At 38.0% G+C, this 6,732-nt stretch overlaps 1 protein-coding gene across 3 annotated transcripts in view; it reads left to right on the top strand.

The window, feature by feature from the left end:
* The first annotated feature begins 610 nt into the window (after window positions 1-610).
* Window positions 611-6,732, top strand: part of tanc2b (tetratricopeptide repeat, ankyrin repeat and coiled-coil containing 2b) — a 187,730-nt gene continuing 181,608 nt past the window's right edge. For 2 of the 3 annotated variants that reach the window (XM_079851837.1, XM_079851836.1), the window contains exon 1: window positions 612-997. The gene's annotated coding sequence lies outside the window, so the exon portion shown is untranslated. Of the gene's footprint in view, window positions 998-6,732 lie in introns of all 3 variants that reach the window. The other variant, XM_079851835.1, reaches the window with a different exon arrangement.

Below are 6,732 nucleotides of genomic sequence, written 5' to 3'. Positions count from 1 at the left end.
TTCTTTGAAGGACAAGCAGTGAAGCAAATTTGTTGCCTGAGTCACAACCAGACTACTTTTAAATACTTTCATTCAGCAAGGATGCATTACATTGATCAAAAGTGACAGATATTTAAAATGATAATAAAAAAAAAAAACATTTTAAACGGTTCAAAATGTTCTTTTGAACTTTTTATTCATCAATGAATCCTAAAAAATAATAATTAATAATAATAAGAAATGTTTCTTGAGCAAATCAGAATACAATGATATCTGAAGGATCACGTGACACTGAAGACGCTGAAAATTCAGCTTTACATCACAGGAATAAATTGCGTTTTAAAATATATTCAAACAGTAAACAGTTATTTTAAATATGAATTAATATGTCACAATATTACTGTTTTTACTATATTTTGAAGCCTTGGACTCTGGACAAATACAAAAACATACAATTTTGTTTATTTACATTGTTATATTTTAGTTGTGAATATAGGCTACTTGATGGCTTGAAACTGGACTCTCGTTCGGCTACAGCTCCTCTCAGGGTCAGAAACGATCTTTTGATTAACGTCGACCTTGCAGCACCTCTTGCATGATAACGAGCAGTTGTGACGATAGTCCCTCCCATGGTTATGAATAATACATGACATTACAGTTGGTCAAGGCAGAGGTTGTGCTGCTGTCTGTGTGTGCAGCGTGGCGTGTCTCATTCAGGCTGGCATCGCATTCATTCACACACACTGCAGTGGTGCATCGCTTTCTTCTGATTCTCGACTAGTCCTCTGCGCTCCGTTGCCATTGCACACACTCACTGGCGTTATTGCTCTGCAGAACGGAGAAACCAGCCAATGTTCAGCACAAGTATCCGCGGAAGGGAAAGGAGAACGTATTTTGTGGCTGGTGGAAAGCTGTCATGAGAAAAAGCACGCGAAGGAAACACATCACTCAGGATACACCGGTGAGGAGTGCGGACGCGAGCGGAGGAAGGTGGGACAGAAAGTAAAAGATAAGCAAGGTAGGCTACGTCTTCGCCTTGAGTATATGTGTGTGTGTGTGTCATTAATCACCGTGTGTTGCCAGGAGGTAATGGTAATCCAGGATAAAACCTTTCATGCACCGATTTCCTCAGTGTCGACTGATATTTGAATCCTTCCTAGGCTTGTCAGCTTTTACAAAAAATTACCATGCTAACCAGTTTATACAAATACCACAGTTTCTACAGTCGTTGTTAGTTTTAGCCTGCAACAATAGATCAACATAGATCCATTTCACACAGTTTTTCCACAAATGTTTTATGATAATATCGCGAATACCAACGATATTGGCGGTTAGTGCCGGTTTTAGACTTCTGGGGCCCTAAGCAAAACTTTGTCAGGGGCGTTCATAAAAACCCCAATGACCCCCACTGTCAATCAACAACAGTGAGTTGAAAAGTTCAGTAATACAATGAAAAAATAAAACAATAGGACAAATACAACAGAAAAAAAGATATGCATGAAATGAACAATTTAGCCTATAGGCTAGTAGCCTTCTATAGGCCTACAGACATTTAATAAAGTAATCAAATGTAAAAAATAAATAAAGGATTGCATAATCTTCACTGTATGAATGACATATACACTGATTCTTATTAAAGTTATTCAGGGAGGTGCAGTGAATGATTCTCTCATTTTCTTTTGTTGTTTCATTAACATTAAAGGACAGACAGCTGTGGGATTATTAGGCTGCTGTCACTTTAAGACCAATCGCACAGACCTAATACAATGACAAGCATTTGATTACTTTACCAGCTGTTTATGTTCACTGAAGACACATCTGAATGCGTTTACATTTTTTGTATTTGACCGTTTAAGCGCACGCCCAAAGCCCAAAGTAGTCTGTACTTGTCCATGTTTCTCTCCATCTCGATCGAGTGGACCAAAAGCCGTCTGTTGAACAGCTTCTCTTTCGCAGCTCGATACACTTTTAATAATTTAAAATAATAATGACTAATTTGGATGTTATGTATGGTGACAGCGCACCGCTTTAAAGGAAAGAAACGGAAAGCGGCATCATGTTTTTATAATTGTTGGAAGCCAAGAACAAAAACAAAACTAAAACAAAGCCCTAAAAAGCCCTCATTGAGAACAAGGGGTACTTTGCATATAGGGAGGACCGGCACTCGTTAACTACTTTTTTTTTTTTTTTTTGGTGATTTTTTTTGTAATATCATACACTTGACTTTATTCTAATACTTTTTATTGTTACGATATTTAAACTTGGTTTACGTGAAACGATAGCGTGTGGATATTTCACAGTGATCAGCCTGATGTTAGCGCAATTAAATCTTACTAAATCAACATTGGCTCAAAACATAATTTCTTCACTTGCTCCAAGAGGTTGTAGGTCCTATTGATAATCAAATGCCTGTTGAGTAAATTTAGTCGCATGTGGTTGTGTGTTAGTGTGAAAATAGTGCAACATAGGCCTACTAAATACAGCTGCAAGTGTTCAACAAGACAGTCATCTTCCAGCAGAAAAAAATTCAAATAAGTTTTTGAGACGATCTATCTCTTAATTTTTGGTAATGGTTGATACAGATGTAACTTATTTATGATTATATTAATGACTACGTGAAATCTATTTTCTAAATGCATGTTATGTAGCCTATCCTAAAGTATAATGAATATTTATAATGAATACTATCCATGTATATATATATATATATATATATATATATATATATATATATATACACATTCACCTAAAGGATTATTAGGAACACCTGTTCAATTTCTCATTAATGCAATTATCTAATCAACCAATCACATGGCAGTTGCTTCAATGCATTTAGGGGTGTGGTCCTGGTCAAGACAATCTCCTGAACTCCAAACTGAATGTCAGAATGGGAAAGAAAGGTGATTTAAGCAATTTTGAGCGTGGCATGGTTGTTGGTGCCAGACGGGCCGGTCTGAGTATTTCACAATCTGCTCAGTTACTGGGATTTTCACGCACAACCATTTCTAGGGTTTACAAAGAATTGTGTGAAAAGGGAAAAACATCCAGTATGCGGCAGTCCTGTGGGCGAAAATGCCTTGTTGATGCTAGAGGTCAGAGGAGAATGGGCCGACTGATTCAAGCTGATAGAAGAGCAACTTTGACTGAAATAACCACTCGTTACAACCGAGGTATGCGGCAAAGCATTTGTGAAGCCACAACACGCACAACCTTGAGGCGGATGGGCTACAACAGCAGAAGACCCCACCGGGTACCACTCATCTCCACTACAAATAGGAAAAAGAGGCTACAATTTGCACGAGCTCACCAAAATTGGACAGTTGAAGACTGGAAAAATGTTGCCTGGTCTGATGAGTCTTGATTTCTGTTGAGACATTCAGATGGTAGAGTCAGAATTTGGCGTAAACAGAATGAGAACATGGATCCATCATGCCTTGTTATCACTGTGCAGGCTGGTGGTGGTGGTGTAATGGTGTGGGGGATGTTTTCTTGGCACACTTTAGGCCCCTTAGTGCCAATTGGGCATCGTTTAAATGCCACGGCCTACCTGAGCATTGTTTCTGACCATGTCCATCCCTTTATGACCACCATGTACCCATCCTCTGATGGCTACTTCCAGCAGGATAATGCACCATGTCACAAAGCTCGAATCATTTCAAATTGGTTTCTTGAACATGACAATGAGTTCACTGTACTAAAATGGCCCCCACAGTCACCAGATCTCAACCCAATAGAGCATCTTTGGGATGTGGTGGAACGGAAGCTTCGTGCCCTGGATGTGCATCCCACAAATCTCCATCAACTGCAAGATGCTATCCTATCAATATGGGCCAACATTTCTAAAGAATGCTTTCAGCACCTTGTTGAATCAATGCCACGTAGAATTAAGGCAGTTCTGAAGGCGAAAGGGGGTCAAACACAGTATTAGTATGGTGTTCCTAATAATCCTTTAGGTGAGTGTATATATGTGTGTGTGTGTGTATATATATATATATATATATATATATATATATATATATATATATATATATATATATATATATATATATTATTTTTTTTATTTTTTTTTATTTTTTTTTACCTAACATGCCCAGCATATTTTTCGATAATCCATTGCACTCGGTTGTACGTCACAATATGGAAGAAGATGTCATTTTAAGGTGATGCTTAAGGACCAGTTTCATTCTGTCATGCCTGACCAGTAAAACTAGTTTAATACATCACAATTCCCCCTCAGACGATGCTGGATTGATCCACAAAGTAACTTTATTGGAATTTTACATGAATTATTAAGAACTCTGTTAACTTAAATCAGCAGTAAACATAACATTTATAGATCTTCAGTAATGTGTTTGCACCATTCAAACAGCCTTCAGATATGTGTAAAAGACTTACAGATGAAACAATAGTCAGATTGCTTGTGTTTTTTTTTATTGTTTTATGTTTTGTATCATATTCAATACATCAGACTTGTAATGTAAATCAATGAGATTTTTATAACACTACTGCTTGCATAAAAAGCATATAAATTTCAGTTATCACTATATCTCTAAATTATGTCTTAATATGATATTTAAATGCCTAGTTTTATGATCAAACTCTGTAGCTTTAAGAGGGCAGTGATGATTGAGAGATGTACAAACAAGCATTCCTCAGAAGCCTGATGTATTATATTTGATTTTCCAAAATAAAATAAAAATAAATTATGTGGAATAATCAAATAAACCTCAGTCCAGTTAATGTTTGTTTTTATTGCTAACAATATAGAAGTTATTGCTATTTACTTTATAAAAACCTGTAATGATTTCACAGAAAAGACACGTGTACTGTGACCTGAAGGTGGATGTTTTAACAATATACTAAAAGGCTTTGTACATGCTAAATCAGATGACATAAGGCATGAAGTAGATTGTGCAACAGGTTTTTCTGCAACACTGAAGAAGCAGTGTGTGTAGGGTGCGTCTCCAGGCCATTCAGACAGCCTTCAGATGTGTTTTATAACCAAGAACTAATAGGCTGAAGGGTTTTGGTATCGTATTGTTACTCTCTGAATAGAAATCAAATTGTGATTCGCACCCCTAGTGACCACGCCGCCTCACTCACACACACATCTTTCTTGCCTTCTGCTCGGCTCTTTATTATGGTCTTTCTGCCTGGTTCTGCTTGCTCTCACTCCCCGCAGATCCTGGCTCATTTGCTGTTATACGGGCAGAAAACGGTCCTAATGTGCTGGAAGTAGAGCTGGGCTTCCTCTCTGAGAGTCATTTTCTCTGGATGATGAGGAAAATTGACCTCTGTCAACAGCCAATCAGAAAGCCCGAAGGATAGCATTGTAGGCCTGGAAAGTATACATGGCCTTGGGATATGAGAAACCTGATTTCACAGCAGGCACAAGATTGTTCACATGAGACTGGTAATGTTCAATTTGTAAGAAAAAGAGAGAGAATATACAGTATACCGTTTCATTCACTTGCATCTGTTTCTGAGCACGCTTTTAGCATCACTCACTGGACATTTCTTTAAGTGTTGCTTACTTGAGTTGACTCTAGTTAGTAACGACCAGTCCTACTGCCGGCAATTGATTCGCTTCATTGAGAGTGAGTTTCAAAGTCCTAATTTTACTTGTTAACAGTGCATCTGCAAATTTTCTGCCAGTTTTACTGATTGTTTTAGGCATATAATGTTTAAAGTCCCCCTGTGGCTTTTAATGTTGTTTATATGTTTTTAATATGCTTTAAGACAAACCATTTTCTCCTTAAAACTGCAGTGAACCAAAGACAGTCTCAAAAACACGGTTTGAAATCGCTGGTGTTTCTGACGTCACAAACTACCTTGTAACCAATCAGATCAACGTGTGATTGTCAACCAGTGGATCTCTGAGCTGAGTGAGTGAGCGGAGGCGGGGCTCATTTGCATATTCATAGAACCGCGTATCCTAAATGAGGCAAGGGTGTAGAGTTACATTCAAGATATTTTAAGGCATGACATTTTTTTTTTTAAAGGAAAAGATGAGTTTTAAGGGATAAAATGATTGACTACAGGGGGACTCTAATGTATATATTGTTTTAGGTATAGACTGCCCCTAACTATGAAACCCTGGGATTAAAGAAAATCATGAGTTTCCCACTCGTAATTATGACTTTGTGGTGACGTTCATGTGCGTTCAACTTCTAGGCTAAGTACGATCTTTCCGACATGACTTCTTGAACGGACCATTATTGTACCCAGAACATATGCTGAATCCGTAATGAAGGTGCACCCGGCAGTGTAATGACTAGTTACTGTGTTCGACGAAGGTCAGAATAGATGAGGAGAATCATTATGATGATAAAAAAAATGACAGACATTTCCATTCGGACTGGATTAGATTTCTCAGAGGACCCCTGAGTTATTTGACAAAACAATAGGTAATTTTCTCCATTCTAGGCATGTGTGAGAAAAACACAGATGTGTTTGATTGAGGCAGGATTTAAATCAAAAAAGTACATCTGTGAAACACAAATGTACCTGACCTCCTCTGGGTAAACTGGCTCTGTCTGAATAGACCTACGGAATAGAATTGTGTGCTATGTTTTCCCCCCCAGATATTCAGTTTTATGCTTTTGTGTGTTTCTGTGAGGATGTCTTCAGTAAGTACTGAGCAAATCCCTGCGGTGCTTAACCTCTACCGTCGCCGCTTCTTAACCAATTAGCCAGCTGCCGTTGTTGTCCCAGAAGATAATTAAGGGTAAATATGTTCATGTGTGTGTGTTT

This window comes from Squalius cephalus (genome assembly GCF_949319135.1).
Source record: "Squalius cephalus genome assembly, chromosome: 19".
In the NCBI taxonomy this organism is placed as follows: domain Eukaryota; kingdom Metazoa; phylum Chordata; class Actinopteri; order Cypriniformes; family Leuciscidae; genus Squalius; species Squalius cephalus.
The sequence above is the reverse complement of the archived record's forward strand: the minus strand, read 5'-3'. Positions and strand labels throughout refer to the sequence as shown.